Source organism: Anopheles merus, chromosome 2R (genome assembly GCF_017562075.2).
Source record: "Anopheles merus strain MAF chromosome 2R, AmerM5.1, whole genome shotgun sequence".
In the NCBI taxonomy this organism is placed as follows: Eukaryota; Metazoa; Arthropoda; class Insecta; order Diptera; family Culicidae; genus Anopheles; species Anopheles merus.
The window spans coordinates 32,312,524-32,330,116 of NC_054082.1; the positions used below are offsets into that span (position 1 = coordinate 32,312,524).

Genomic DNA, 17,593 nt, shown 5'->3' on the forward strand with positions numbered 1-17,593 from the left:
CGTTAACTCCAATCGTGCAACAGCATTATGTTGACGATTATAATGACAGCTTTAATTCAATGAGCACTGCCATAGAGACAGTACAACAGGTAATAAAGGCTCATGATGAAGAAGGATTCTTTATTACCAAGTTTTGCTCAAATAACAAAGAATTGCTCAGTACCATATCAGAAGATAGGATTGACGCAGACAATAAAGGTAATGGATAGTAGAAACGAGGAATCGAAAATACTCGGAATTTATTGGAACACAACTAAAGATAACATTGGCTTTCATGCAAAACTGGACAAAATACCTTCTGACGTTCGTCTAAAATTCAGACACCCAACAAAACGGGAAGTATTATCATTTGTTATGAGTTTCTTCGATCCATTGGGTCTCTTATCCAACATAACCATACAAGGGAGAATTCTTATGCAAGAAGTGACAAAAGAAACAAATGAATGGGACGTACCAATTTCAGACAATTTGTTTGAAATGTGGACAACGTGGCTAAAATATGTTGACTTAACCAAACATGTTCGTATTCCTAGATGGATTATGAAAACGCCCACTTCAGAAATAGAGCTACACACATTTGTAGACGCCTCCGACAAGGCATTTGCCGCAGTTATTTACGCCAGAAGCATAAACAATGGGAAACCATATGTCCAAATTCTCACCGCAAAGGCTAGAGTTGCGCCAATTAAAATATTATCAATACCTCGTTTAGAATTACAAGCAGCATTATTGGGGGTTAGGCTGTTGGATACAATCAAAAGTGAACTGAGAATCAAAATATCCGAAACAACATTTTGGACTGATTCAAAAACGGTGTTAGCATGGATAAATTCCTCTCACCGTAAATACAAACCATTTGTAGCCCATCGTATCGGAGAAATCCTCGATACAACGACAATGAACCAATGGAGATGGGTACCATCAGAGCTGAACCCAGCAGATGAGGCCACAAAGGTCATAACCAAAAATTCCATATGGTTACAAGGACCACCATTCCTAACGCATGACAAAAAGGAATGGCCCAGGAATGTAGCGGTAGAGACAGACGAAGAAAAACATTTCGTCAACATTCATATAGATGAAAAGGACTACATTCAAGAACAAAAATTCTCCAATTGGTGGAAACTCATATTTAGAATTTCGACCATCATGAAAATAGTCGATTTTGGATTGAGAAAAAGGTCATTTTCCAAGGCATACACGATGAAAGATCGAATTCGTGCCGAGAATATTTTGTACCGAAAGGCTCAAAAAGATATCTATCCAGACGAAATAAAAGATATAAAGAAAAACAAACAATTGACAACAATTGGACCTCTCTCGAAGCTAACGCCCTTTTTGGACGAAAACGGCGTAATGCGCTTCAAGAGCCGACTGGAATACACCGAGCATCTCCCGAAATCAACGAGGATGCCAATTATATTACCAAAAGATCATCACATCACTCGTCTAATAATACAATGGTATCATGAAGTTTACAACCACCAGTCAGATAAAATAGTTTTATCGGCAATTCAACAAAAATATTTCATACCCAGTTTGAATACAGCATTTCGTTACGTAAAGGCTAGATGCCAATACTGTAAAAATGCTAAGGCTAAACCGATAGCACCGCTAATGGCACCGTTGCCTACCTGTAGAACGGAAGCGTACGTCTATCCATTTACACATACGGGTATAGACTACTTCGGACCATTCGAAGTAGCAGTAAAAAGATCAATAGAAAAACGCTGGGGTGTAATCTTCACATGCATGACCACAAGAGCAAGCCATATCGAGTTAGCTGAAAAGCTAGATACCGATTCCTTTATCATGTGCTTCCTAAACTTTCAAGGGAGACGAGGAATGGTGACTCATGTCTACAGCGACAATGGAACAAACTTTGTGGGAGCAGACAACGAACTGCGATCGTTGATAAAACAAATTAACGCCCGCATGGAACAGGGAGAGGCAATGAAACTACAAATAATGTGGCACTTTAATCCACCAAGCGCCCCGCACTTTGGAGGGTCTTGGGAACGATTAATCCGCATAATCAAATCCAATTTGAAGGATATGATACATTGTAGAAAAAATCGAGCACCGACCATTGAAGTCTTAAGAAGTGCCTTAATACAAGCCGAATTTATTCTAAATTCTCGCTCCTTAACGAACATTCCTCTAAATGAAGAAAACGATGAACCGTTAACACCGTTTCATATTCTTATCGGTAGAGCAGGAAATTACTCCATACCGATAGAAACCCCAACCCATAGCTTAGAACGTAAACATTACAGACTTGCGCTCTACTATGGCAAGGTTTTTTGGGACAAATGGGTAAAGCAATATTTACCACTCATTTCCCAAAGACCAAAATGGAATAAATTGACAGAACCGATTAAAATCGATGATATCGTTGTAATTACAGATTCTAATTCGATGAAACCCGGTACCTGGCTAAAGGGACGAGTAATAGAATTACAACCCGGCAAGGACGGACAAATACGATCTGTTAAAATAAAAACAGCACAAGGTATATATTGTCGTCCAGTTACAGGAGTAGCAATCCTTGACGTTTATAAACAAGAAAATCTTAAGACTTCAATAGACAATTCCGCCAAAACACCTGAATTTGTAGGTATCATGCATGAACGAAACCCTAAAAAACCATTAAGTACCTGTCATAATCAGGTAAATGAAAACAAGAAAAACGATCGCGATGTTAAATCTTTTAAACGTCCTTATAATGATTTACCACCAAACGACACGCGCGTTTCAGACTCTAAACGAGGGCCGGGATCGGAAAAGAAATTAACGGGGAATACCATCAAAAATTTTAACAATATTGTCATTACTCTACTAATGATTTTATTTCTTTCAGCTGAAGCAATAGGAGAATCATCAAGGGGTTTGATAGCGTATGACTGCGCTAATAATGACATAAACATTACTAGCTACTCCCTTATGGACGTAGCATCATGTATCCCACCGGCCAAAAATGTAACGACAAAAGAAATACGCATTCAAGTACTACAAAGAAGTCCGAAAACTATAGTACATGTTAGTCAATGCAAAGTAATAATCAAACGCTCAATTCGACATTGTGGCGCCTTTTCTCACACTTCTGATTATGAATACGGGTACGCGTACATCATAAAGGAATTTACACCAGTAGAATGTAAATTAGCTCAAACGTTAGGAGAAGTTTCTATATCCATCAATGCCAAGGTCAGGGAACTGCGTCGTAATCACACCACCAGAGGGGAAGCACTCATCGTCGGCAGCGTCACGGGAACCAAATGCAGCGGCGGAACTTACCGGACATCGAGCTACACCTGGGAAAGCGCATTGGTATATTACGAATATGAAATCGGAATGTACGATTACGTAGCCACGGCGGACATCGAAAACGACCAGGTAACGCTGCGTAACGGGATCATCTGCAAATATACGACGGGTTGGTGTCTAGATGCGGAATACGGCTACCTTACGTGGAGTGTCGACTTGTCAAGACAATGCGAGCGCAACGACTTTGAAATAATCTACGAAGGTACTGTAAACAAAACCTTTGATCAAAATACTGACGTCAAAACACGAGCTAACGCAGTCTACACCTTAATATCGAAAGAGCATATGTTTTCAATAAGGGCTCTCGATGCTACTCAAATATGCGGCTTTAATAGCTACGTAACCGATCACCCAAAGATTTTCATTCTTGAGTTACAAGGATATCAATCGCCTTTCAAACGCAGAGCAATCGATGGAAAAATCTCGACTTGTTCACCTATTTCAACTCAAAAATCACGCTAGTAGAAAACTATCTCGGTCAAAAGTTGAACGATGTGTACACTACAGTTATGATCGAAATGTGCAAACTAGATAAAGCACTTTTGGAGACCAAATTAACACTTGCTCGCCTAAATCCAAGTGAATTCGTCAAGAATCTCGTTAAACGTCCTGGTTACACAGCAGTCGTAGCAGCCGAAGTACTATACATTCTGGAATGCAAACCGGTCTACGTCACTTATGACAGCAAAGAAGATTGCTATCAAGAAATTCCAGTGAAGTACAATAATCGCTCTATGTTTATGGCTCCAGTTACACGAATGCTACAACTAAGAGGCACGCAAATAGACTGCACACCATTACTACCAGCGAAATTTACAATTGGTGGTAGGTGGTATACTACAGATCATCGTTTAAGAGAAACGACAGCCCCACAACAACTGACCACCGATATCGTAACCAATTGGGCATACACTCCCTTACCAAGTCTAATGAAGAGTGGAGTGTACGATGCCGAAAGTCTCCAAAAGATGAAGAACTTAGTGAACGAACAAGGTGATAAGAAAATAGCATCTTCAGTCTTGTACAAGATGATCGCCGGTCAACATCCTAATCTACAAGGATTTACCTTTGACGCACTCATATCAGAAAAGGTAATTCATAATGCATTTCAAAAATATTGGTCGAAACTGGTATCATGGTCCACGTGGATCGGAAACATTACATCTACAGCCATAGGTATCTATGTATTTGGCAGAGCAGTCAAATTCATTATGGATACAATAATCCATGGCAGAATTCTATTCGAAATCTACGGAGTAGGATGGCAGTTGCTAGCATCCTTTTGGGATTCCTTGACTAATCTGCTATCTCATCGCGGCCATCGGAGACAACAAGAAAATGTAGCACCACAGCCGGCGTACAATCAAAACCACACTATCGATGAACCAAACACAGACCAGAACCCGCCAGCATTCTCATAACCCGTAGTAGAGCAAAGAATACATCGTACTCTACCAATGTTCCTGTATCCGCGATACAACAACATCCCAACAACAATAGACCACGAGATGACTACAGCATGCGCACCGCCTTCACAGCAACCGCTCATCGGGCAGCAAGACGGTGATTACGAACGCAAGTAACACAAATATCGTAGGTTTATACATTTTATATTTTTTTTATCTCTGCTTTATAATCTCCTAAATTCTATCATAGAAAATGTCACGTTATTTTGTAAAACTTGTAGTTTTACGAGGGCCGGTATGTTGCGAACGCGACAATCCAGATTTTTTATATTTCTTTCTAACCATAAAATAGAATAAAATATGATGGTTCAAACATACTCGAGAACAGACGTACCATAAAGGAGACAAACTTAATGTAATCCTAAACCCTTCAAGTAGGGCCATCTGGGTATTTTGACTTGCATTTTTTAGCAGTCAATTACTTCAATTCGTTTCGAACCTATAACGATTAACTTAGGATTACAGCATGCATGTGTGCCAAGCTAGACCAACTCCGAGAAGCGTAGGAAAATTCCACATCCATTTTTCTCACGGCCGTAAAATCGTTAAACCTAAAAATCTCTCAAACATAGCTGCGTTAATAACATGAACCAGATAAGATTTCGAAAGGCAATAAGTTCAAGTATTTGTCAATGATGCGATACATCCGGAACATGCACCACTGAAGTCAAGTGTTAGGTACAGTTACGCCAAAAAGGGAAAACCACAACGCCTGCAATCAATGCAACAATTTGTTCTCACCAGAGAAAGCAATAAAAAAAGGGATCACATTTCCTTCAGGATCGCTTGACATAAAACAGCACACCAGAACCAGAAAACCTCCTAGGAGAATGCGTAGGCGTGGCAAAAAGGAAAAGGCTAGCGACACGAACATATGCGAAAAAGGAAGAGAAAATAACCTTCCCAAAATAGAACTTGAAGAAATTAGTATATAAGAATTCATTTTGAATCTGAATAAACACTTACAATTCTGACGCCTAACTGTGCACCCGTGTACAGAGTTTTTTGTCTGAACCGATCAACTAACCTTCCGCGACTTCGCGAATTTCATATCCGAAATTAATAGAAGCTAACAAGCTCACCAGCCAAGATAACGGCCTGATGATGCAGCGCATTTTCACCCGAACTCGATCGTGCGTAGGTTACCGGCGTCTGGATGCTATTCCTAAACCATCAGCGCTGCCTCGTCAAAACACTCGCACTAACATGAACAATGCCATTGAAGGCCGAACATGAGCCTTGAAAACAGCTCAAACGAAGCAGAAGTGCCGGTTCGTCAGGGCGAATTAAGAATTATTATTTCATTATATCATTCCCAAGGCTTCACGCGATCGGCTGAGCCCAAATCCTACTAAGCCATACACCCAGGCTCTTTTTCTCCCCTTCTTCTCTCCTGGTACACTTGCTGAGCGGAAATTGCCCGGCCAACAAAAAAACTTGATTCTGAAGCAACTCGAGAAAGGCAACAGACCGAGAATAATGATTACCGCTTCGTCCGATGGAGAGGAGGCGAGTTTAAGCGCAGACTCCTCCCCACCCGTGGGACGGAGAAGAAGTTTCTCTAGTTGTCGATGCCAAGATAATTCAACCGTCGGCCCCTTTCCCCATCCTCCCAAGCGAAAAGACAAACATCCGGCTAATGGTAAGATGATGCAAAGCCTGCAGAGAGAGAGAGAGAGATAAAGAAAGAGAGAGAGAGAGACAGAGAGAGAAAGAGAGAGATACAGAGAGTCAGAAAATATTCATAGGAATAAAAAAAGGAACCTAATTATTCGACAAGTTTTCTCAGCTTCCGGCCGAGCAAAGGGAAACATGCTGCCCAGAATTGCTTAGAGAGTGTTTAAGTTTCTGCTGGCCGATATTAATTGTACCCCGGGAGAAAGAAAATTATAGAGTGATAGTGAGAGAAAGAGAGAGAGTTGGGTGTACCGGAAACTGGTCGTTATCAGAAGTTTCGCTCGAGTAATTTATTTTGAGGTCCTTCATCGTCTCCCGCACGAACGCAACTGCTCCGGAAGAATAGATTCAAGCAAAGCAGAGAAGAAGAGGAAAAATAAAACAATAACAAAGCATGGTCTACGAGTTCAAATCATATACGTTAATAATACACACCAATATAAACAAACTCATGCATGCGCACAACCTTGCAAACGGAGCAAGTGACGGGCGGAAAGCGGCGTAAATTAATTCAAACTTTGCTTACTCACGCCTCCGATCCACGCACGCAGCTCGGCGTTCTTTTCCGCCATTTTTATCACGTGCCACCACACAACAGAGTAAGGAAGCAAAAATATGACTACCACCGAGAGTCAACTGGTGTGTGTGAGAAGTAAATTTACCAAATTGTGAGCAGAATAATTGGAAGTTTCGGCACTGGCGGATGAACGCCAATTCCGTGTCGAAAACTTTCACCAAATAGAAGATTTTTGACCATCCGACGGTAGGGGTTTGGATTTTCCAGTCTTCTTCGTTATCTTCTTCGTTCTGTTTATTTATTCGAGATTCTATTCAAAGGGCCATTTTACGATAGAACAGTGCTTGTCTATTGACAAGTCTGGCATGTATTTTGGTCGGGTAGGAGGACTCTCTTTGGATTGCATCTCTGCGAACAACAAAAAAATGGCGATACGATCCGAGAAAATGGTACATCCTGACGCTGGAAGGCATTAGGACAGCAAAAGCTCACTGAAAAGAAGAGAAAAAGCACGCACACGAACATTCACACACCCAAGCAAATACTTACCCAGCACATACCCAAGGTCGACCAGTGGTACAGCGTTTTATTATCATCATTTTGTTTCTTGCACTGTTTCTCTTTCAGCAACATTAGGCATTACGCGCAAGCTTCCACAGTCCGTTGGTGGATGATATGAATACGGGGCAGGCTGTAACAATTCCCAGGTCTGGGTGGATGTAAAAAGAGCAAGCCTCCAAAGTGATCGAACGAGTCCAGGCTCGTGTTAAACGAACGGAATTGGGAAACTGTCGCCAACATTTTGCTGGGCGGTGAGGTTTTTTTGGGAGTTTGGCATTTCTTTTTTTGGGTAATTTAATTTCGTAGAACCTTGCCTCGTTGCTTCCCAAGGGTTCAAAAAGCTTTCCGATAGGTCGCGCGATGAAGGATTTTAATGCGATTAAAATCGGTGAATCGTCTTGCAAGACCGCTTCACCCAGTCGTTCAGTCTTAGGTTGCGAGCGGTTGGCATACCTTGTCGCCTTGATATATCACCTTGATGATGTACATCTTGGAGAAAACGTTTAAGATGATTTGGGACGCAATATGCTCTTTTTGGTTTGTTAATCGATAACATTTTGTGGCAGTGGCTTACTAATAGCGAGGTAGGTATTACTATGTTTCAGTTAGATGCAATATTAAAATTTAAATTATAAATTAAGGATTCAATGAATCTCCTTTTCATGACTATCAGGCGTGCAACACTGTATCTGCCCAAACAAAACAAATCTTTTGATTGGGAACCCTGCTGGGGGAAAAAAATTTGGAACCCTGCTAATGCTAACTCAATTATTCGGTATCATTGACGCACTAGAATAGGGTCGGACTCTAACCTTTTCGCAAACAATTCGGCAGAAAATTCAGAAATGTTTTGCGCGTTGGTTTTGATGGCCCGAAAGCTCATTTGATGCTACAGAGAAGCTTAATAAGACGGGGGATGGTAAACCGTTCTAAGCGTTCGACCGAGTCAACGTTGTCATAGAGCCAACAATCCCTCACCCCAATTCTTTGAAAAAGTTATTTTGCAAAACCATTCAAACTAAATGGCTTCTTCAGGCTGCTTTACACCCGACCAAACGTGCGGTGCTGACAGTTTTCGGCGTTCGCAATTATCATTCCACATTGCTTCGATCTGCATTCGACCGCTTCGCCGTCTCGGTTAGTTAGGGGGCTGGATGATAACGGAATGGTCTTCCCGCCCACAATCTGCCCACTTCTGCGTTTAAGCCTTTCCGTTGAGCACACGAAGACTGTACGAACAATTAGCTTTGATCTAGAAGCAGATTCCATCGGAAAAAGCCATTAAAATATGATTATAACCGCTACGCTTACTTGAACACGGTCCCATCGGCGAAACTCCCTAGTAATTAACATTTGTCGGTAAAGAAAATGAACCGCTGAGCAAAGTGCCATTTGAATAGATACACTTTTCGTGTGCTCTTTTACTTCTTCTGTTATGCGAGTGTGCCATTTCCATCTCCATCCAACAAATTAAACAGCTAATTAGCATTCGCGCGTCTGTGCAGGATGTCAACGATTTTTCAACGATCTTCTCGTGTAAGATGGGGTGGTCGCTTTGTTGTTGTCGTTGATGTTTCTTGGCAGGGATTTAAGAATGGACCGGTTTGTCCATCTTCCTTGCTTGCTTCTCGCACCTGCGCCACACAATGAGCCGGCCGGAAGCGTATGCTGTTGATGTTGCTAATCGTGGCGCCCCGGTGTTGACAAATTTCGTGTTATTTTCCTCTTGTCTGAATGGGCTTGCGAACAAAGTCCGATCGGTGGAAGGAGGTGGATTATTATAATTATGATTGACTGGTAACAGGCGAATGTCGACATAATTTCATCAAACCAATCTCAATGAGCTGTGTAGCCGGTGAACGGAAATTAAATTATGTTCATGTTACGTGAGCACACGATGAGACGAGATGTTGTACTTTTTCTGATCGAGTCCAGGGAAACTGCGTCTAAGGATCAGCGGTCCGATGGGTTTTATTTAGTTCAATAGTTTAATACCAATTCCGTTATACAGTGGTCATCTCGCACAACAAGTTCGTCATAGGTTCACAATCTATATGAATCGAGCTCCTCGTACAAGGACCTATCCTATCCTTGTATGGATCAACATCATAAACGTATCCAGATATTGTAGCATTGTATTTAAGTAAAATCGCTCCCTTAAATGACCATGTCATCCCATACGTCTTCCGGTTCCGCCTTCAGACAACTAATTTCAACGCTGTCAAAACGACTTACAAAAACGCCAGCAAACTGTCGGTTTTTGCAAACAATTTGCATTAAATGCAATACCTCAACTATTCCATATTCACCATCCTGGATGGTGCAAGGTCGCTCTCTCCCGCCATTAGATAAATTGCATTTCGCAAGCCGAGTCCATCCGCAGCGCAGAGAACGTTTAATTCGCATTGTTTACTCATTCCTTAGTGCGTCCGGACAAGGGAAGATGCCGTTTATTGATACTACAGCAGCAAAACAAATGGCCAGTCGGCACCTGCTGCTTCTTCTCTTTCGTGGACTGTTTATTAAACTTCATGCCAAGGATGCCTATGCATGTGCAAGGTGCTTGAATCGAACAAGTTTTCCCTCGAATAGTATGGAAATTATACTTCACATAGTCACACACACAAAGAGACTATGCAGCAATACAAGAGCCGAGAGAAAAAGTGAATACAATCGAGCAAATGCAATTTCCATCACGATATCACCATTGATGGACCTGATTGAACCGAACAAACCGTACATCGATGCGCCCGGTGTTTGTGGTTCTGTTTTCCTTGTACAAATAGCCAAAGTGGATCAGTTATTTCTCACTCTCGTCCTGTTGTTGTCTGTGTTTCCTCCATTCTCAAGTGACATAGCTTCCAGCGACAAAATAAAATCCCATTAACACCTCAGCGACTAATGGTGCCAGTGTGTTCTTCAGAAACAATTCCATTTCCCATGTGCTTCAGGTGTTCGTTGATAGTGTGAGTTTGAGTGTGCCCGCTAACACGTCAAAACGTACCAAAAAATGTCACCGTTGAAGCTTGAACCAAATTCAATTATTTTGTAGCGAACGAGTTCATTTTGCGCGAGCTGGATAAACGAAAGCGAAGCACTGCATCGAAGCATACCAATTGCGCAAATGGCTCATCAGGCATAGAATGCACAGATCGATAGGCGACGGAATAGAATTAAAAATAGGACTCTCACAGTGTACATGGCTGCTCTCCTTTCCAGGGATGCCTAAATCACACAACATCTTTTCGTCATGTCATATCTGTGCCTCCATCATGCTGTATGTGCGCAAGTGTGTACACGCAGTCTTTTTGCGTTTGCCAGCCAGAACTAATTGGGTTGCCGCCCGTGGAGGAAAAGCTCTCTGCACACTGTCGCTCGAGCCATGAGTTCCTTAGCCTTGGCGAAGCACGCATATGCTGGAAACAGGGGGGTCTTTGATCTTGGAGCTCGAACTGGAATGTGGCACGTGTGTGTACATTATTTTTGGCGGGAAGACAGCGAGGCAACGACTTCGTGCAGAGAAATTTGTTGCTTACTAGGTCTAACAAAATTAGACGCAAGCAGCAGGGCCAGCAGCATCGCGAAATACATCAAATCAACGATAAAAAAATTCAAATGTTGTTGATTCGACTCGCATCAAAAACACAAGCATCGAATGCCATTAGCCGACGAGAAATTGGATTCTGCACCGGCAAAAGAAAGTGTGATTAGTACGGGGGCCGTGGTATCAAGCTAAGAGGAGAGAAACAAAGCAGAGAGAAAAAAACACCTCTTGAATGTGTTCACATCCTATAGCACACATCGATTGAACAAAGTGTTTGTGCGCCACGCTAAGTGGCGAATGGAGATTCAATAGCTTTTGCAGACACAAATTTTCAACCATTACTCTTTTGGCTGTCTCATTCGCCCTCGTCTGCGGGAAATCTACCAGTCAGTAAACAGAAAAAATACAACTCCTTTTCTGTGGGACGCTCTTAAGTAGAATTGAATTTTCCATTCCGCACCCTGAACGTTACTGTCATTTTCTCAAAAGGGCGGCGGGGCGATGGTGGTTTAATTAACACTTTAAGCGCCGTGTCATATAAATTCGCAGGACGGTTTTGCTCACCGTTCGGCTTTGCATCTGCCGCTCAGTGATTCTCTTGAGAACGAATGAGGTAGGAAAGAGAGAACGAGAACGACATGTGCTACACCGCTTATCGTAATGAAACAGAAGAGTGATAACCGTCGCACGAGAAGTTATCGCTCTCATCGCTCTCTTGTCATGCGCTACGTGCTCACTCAAAAACTGTGACGTCAGGCCGGCGTTCAAAGTGTTAAATCACCTTAACGATCATTTTTAACAATATTTGCCTTTTCGATAACTTTCGTATTTTTCTCTTCCACACAACATAAACCAATAATAACATTTGATACCTAATCAGAATTGAGGATTGACTTCAATAAATTGATCTGAATTGTGTCACTGTCTCCCTGCAAATGAAAAGCGGCGGTTGAAACCAAAACTCGAACACTACTATCGCCCCACACCGATAGCTGCTACGGCTCAATTTGTTGTTTTCATTATGCGTAACCTCATCGGACACGAGTCGGAGCAGAAAAGGAATTTGCATTCATATTTAAACAGCTAATTAACATACCTCCGACCAGACCACACCAGATAGCAAACACATCAAAACAGGTAAAATAAGACTGGAAGTTGTTTTGCACTTGGCAGTGCAATTCATAATTCTGACACGGCTTCAGAGGCTAAAGTAAGAATGGCGCAAATGTGATGCAAACATTTCGTTAATGCAGTAGTACTAAAAAGGGTTTTTACGCAGGTTGCGCACCGTTAGAACAAACAAATTAAACAACATTAATTACCAATAAAGCCGATTATTGGTCGGTTCAACCTGTTCTGGTGCGTGCGGGCAATTAGCAGGATTGGCATTGTCTATAAGCTTCTGCGTCAAGTCACAGCAGATAACTCATAACTCGTGACATAACTCAACAAAACATATGAAGTTTCCTGTTTCCTAGATCAACAGAACCAAATCCTAAGATTGGAAAGTGTATTGAATCTAAATGTCCTACTGAGTTTCTGCTGAATGTTTCATTTGCCTTACCATCACCACTTTATATGTGTAATGTGATTTGATTGTATCTCTTTTCGTCGTATTTTGTTTCACTAGTACTAGTGCACCGTGTCAATAAGATAAAAAACCGGCCGGGACAATAACACTCGTAATGCATGCCCGCATTCCGAGAATTGGCAACAAACACACGCGTTTAACACGTAACACGCGTTCTGCTCTGACGCCCCCTTTTCCCAGCTCCCATCGCTAATCAATGGCTGGTTTATGGCATCCTAAAACACGCAAAAAGTATTGTGACACGTTCAGCCAGCCATTCGCGCCAGATGGCTTCACGGCTTTTCCGTCTCTGGAGTTATCAGCGGACGACGCGGTGATGGAATGATGTTGTTTTTCTGGCGAATTAATGGATGGCAGTAGGAGGGTAGACAGTGACATAAAACACAAAATAAACCTGCTGTACGTAACTACCGACGATATGAAAAGGTGATCACATTCCATCGGCAGGCTGGACCGAGGTGTTTTGGTGCGTTTGCTGTCCAATGGGAAGCGATAGCAATGATACAATCATACGAAGTAAATGAGAAAAATGAACGAACAAAAAAACACAAGAATCATCAATAACCAAACCAAGCGAAACCCTGTCCCCACGGCCCCATATCACGGCCGTTGAGTGTCCGTGGAAGCAAACATCCCGAGATAGACACACGTAGAAAAGGTATGATTTGCTCACGCTTGGGTGCTGACGGTATCGATTTACATGGAATTCGGATCGGGCTGTTGATTGCTTTGACTGTCTCCTTTCCATATTTGTCCTCTTGCGGTATCGGAATCCTGATATTAAATCACAGGCCAATTAAAATATTGTTGCACTATCTTGCCACTCATCTTTGCACAAATACCTACTAGGTCAAATGGCTGTGCTCTTGGTAATGATTTGTTATTTGTTTCGGAAAGACGATAGAATATAAGAGGGCGAATCCTACCCTACTCACATTGATTCCGTGAGCAAACGACACCGGCAGTCCGGTGGTGATGATCAGCACCAAGAGGATCGTTATCGCCAGTACTGTGTTTTGTTCCGTGCGTATGATCTTCTCAGGCATCAAACGGCACCAACGATACGAATAAAATCTTTCTACTCAAAACATCATCTTAACCTTTTCACTAGCAGTACCAAAGTAAAAATAATAGAAGCCGAACGAGGTGCGCACATTCAAATACTTCAATGCTTTCGGTTTGGGGCCGTCCATAAATTACGTAACGCTGAAATTGGGATTTTTCGATCCCCTCCCCCCCTATCGTAACAAAACGTAACGTTGGAGGAGACCCCGCTTCCAAAATTACGTAACGCATGATCGAACACCCACCCCCCCCCCCCTTAATTTGGTTTTGCATCAACAAATACAAACTTGCGCTTGCACTTGCCTATCTTTCGCTACCACTACTTTCAACACTCGACCCCTTGGCCAGCGGCTCCTCGGAATCAACGCATCAGAAATCAACGTATTCCCTAGCTTCACAAACTGACCTGCAGAACCTCGCGCGACCGTCAAAAAGCGTTTTGAATTTTTTTCCTGCCAGCCAGGACCCTCGGTACATGGCTTTGAAAACGAAACCGTACTAGTCTCTACTGGCTCAAGACTGACTCCTTTTCCTCTATCTCGCCAGCCTATCTTTGGCACTACCGCACCAGGCCCGTACGCTATCCAGCCGAGCCTAGTTTTGGCTGCTATTGGTTCGCCTATTCGTCCATCGGCAACGTTCTGCTCCCGTCCCAGATGGCAGTTGTCCATACCAATCAGTAGCCTTGGTCGTACGTGATCGTACGAAGTAAGCGACAGACCTCGAAGATGATCGTATCTGCTTAGCAAATCCGTAACGCACAAGGATTGCGCAGGAAGCGCAAGGCTCGCGACTGTATGTGCTTTACTGATCTGAAACGTTTTCCCGCCTAAGGCAGATACCTGTAGCGACACCTGCATAGAGTCTGGCTCTTCTCGTCGAGTACCGCCCGTCCATTTAAGACACAAGGGTCGATGCTGCCCTTCCAGTCCAAGCTCGTGAACGAGATCGTGTTCGACAAACGTAGCGGACGATCCGTCGTCAAGGGATGCGAACGTTTGAATCACACTATTTTTTCCGGATGATCGAGGCAGCCGAATTATCCAACTAATCCTGATTGACAGCACCGCACGACTGTTGTTTACCAACAATAATATACAGGTCGATGCGTTTAGCGTAGAATGACATGTAACTGTTTGAATTTTGTTGACGGTAAGATTGAAAACTACAGTCTTTAGCTGAGACACACGGCTCTTAAACCTGTATTATACGGTGGATTTTTTCATGGCAATTTTCTGTCAAACCTCTGTTTTGGTATTTTATAAATGTCAAGTTCGTATTCCCTATCAAAAGATATAAAGAAATAAAAGTGAAAAACTTACCCAGGTGGGCGATCATTTGTCAGTGACCAGTGATAGGAATGTATTACGTTACGTAACAGAATGTGAACCCCCCCTCTCCCCTATGTAACAAACCGTAACGCTACAGGGAACCCCCTCCCACCCCTTTGAGCGTTACGTAATTTATGGACGCCCCCTAATGGGCCATAAATTTGTGATATGCTTAAGAATGAGCAGTACCATAGCATAACGAAATACAACACAACACAATTTCTTGAAACAAGGTAAAGTATTGGGGGAGAATAAAAGGTAAATGATTTGGAAAATCATTAATTAAAATGCAAATTTTACTCATTAGTGTTAAAAGATTGATATGTAACTGTTTTTTATTATTATTATTTTGATTATTGTTTTGCAATCGTTAATACTACCTCGGCCACATCGATACTTTATTTTTCGCTGTAGGTTTCATGGTAATTATTGCCGGCGAATGATCAGTTTGCAAACAATCCAATTACATAAATATAATGGAAAAGAAACAAATGACATGGGAGTGCTTTATGTTGGTTATTCCAGAGAAACGTTAATTAAACCTTTTGATTGAACTGTCCATTGTTGACATAGACCTGTTTTCATTTCATGTCATTAACAAGTTAATACAAAATACCCATTTCATCTCAATCAGTGCGAATGTTACGTGTTAATATTCAATTTGTGTATGGTGCTGGATATTGTGCTAATTTTATTTGATATCGTGCCAGACAAGCTTTTGATCTGATACTGTAAACATCTCCTCGCTAGATACAGTTTTTTCCGCACTTGCATATCACAAGTTTTGTCCATAATTCAACACCAAACACCAGGCGCCTCCATCCCGCACATCTCAAGGCAAACGTTTTGCGCCAGCGTTGCTATCGTGGTACATCCAACGGAAATGTGTTGGTGAAGTTAAAAGGGTTAAATTCTCTCGATCATATTTTTGGCCACTCGCAGCTCGCCACAGACCCTTCACCTGTCCCAGGTGAACTGCCAGTCGCACAAGATTATTAATGAGCATAACCACGCGTTCCCCTTTATACGAAGAGTGGCGAATGTTTCAGGGCACTCCGTATCACCAACTGGCTACGGGGGGAAAAGTTTTCGAAGGTCAATTTCCTTTCTTTATTTCAGCATCCGGACGCAAAAGTTAAACCAAAGTTACATACTAAAACGGATCAAATATATCAAACGAGAACTGAGGGCGCGTCGTTTTGCACACCGGCTCAGCACCTTCCGGAGGAGTGTTTTGGTTTGCTGCGTTTAGTCTAGTTACCTTCTCTAGCCATTGGGTACAAAAACGATTCGAATAGTGCCAGAAGATCTTTTTCCTAGGCTGGGTCAAAGTGTTGGGAAAAATCGTCAGCCTCTGTAGAGAAAACGTTTTTCATGCCTTTGGTCTATTTTGGGGGTTAATTTGTGGGTGTACACGCACGATCTCACAGTTTGACTGTGCTGTACCGTGAGTGGATGCTTTATGGATGAGACATTGATGTAATAAATTCAATAGCAAAATACTATTCTATGTACTGCCTATTCTTCTGTTCAAATGCATGTGTTTCCATTGGTAAAATGATGGAATGGAGAGATGAAATTGTTTGTCATTTTATGCGTCATGAAGTCACTTTAGAATTGTTTTACTATCAAACAAGAGGAAAAAATGCTGTTTACATGAAGAGTTACAATTATTTCGTTCGAAGCATTCAATCAGATACTTATCATTCGTAATCATAAATAAACAGCAATCAATCAGTGATTTCAATGTTGCAAACAAACAGGATTAACTTCAAAACACTCACCTCACGCTGCAGGATGCTCCACTGCACTACCGAATAGAAACGATGTAGATCGTAATAAAATATTAACATTCGAGCTCATATCTTGCTGTGTTGTGGAGAAATAATTGTGTGCGTACTGGTTTGTATGTGTGTGCGTGTAGATCTCCACCAACATGGTTCCGTCGTTTGGAGGTGATTTATGAGCTTTACCACCTCGTGCTATGGGGTGCATGATATATCACCTATAGCCAGCAAACGGGGAGTTTTTTCTTCCTCTTCTCGTAGCTTAAGCTAAGCTACAACCAGTGCAAGCCAAACTACCAGCCATGCGAAAGAAAGATCGAGGGTTTGCTCATGTTTATGTATATTTGGTACCCTTCTTTACCGTTTGGCGAGCCACCTCCTAGGTCAGACCGGTGACCTAGGAAAGCATTCTTTTCATGTGAGATTTTTGTCAGACCGTCGGTGAGAAAAGGTTCATGGATTTCCGCTAATATCGCGTTCTTCTTTACCGGTAACTTACTCAAACACATTACAAAGTGACACATAGATAATAAAGTTATAACTTTCGACGGATAAAATAACCTACGAAGCGTTTTACGCTGACAACAGTTTGATACAATGCAACCATCATTTGTTATTCTTTGGAAAAATGCATTAAAAATATGTGATAAGATGGTGGTGCCTCTATGCAAGCAGCTTATTACAGGGTGAAACTAACAAAATACCTATTAATAGGCAATATCAATCA

The 17,593-nt window shown here is 42.0% G+C and overlaps 1 pseudogene; it reads right to left on the reverse strand.

Annotated features, from left to right (window-relative positions):
- Positions 1 to 13,729, reverse strand: part of LOC121590658 — a 68,759-nt pseudogene extending 55,030 nt beyond the window's left edge.
- Positions 13,730 to 17,593: the final 3,864 nt, after the last annotated feature.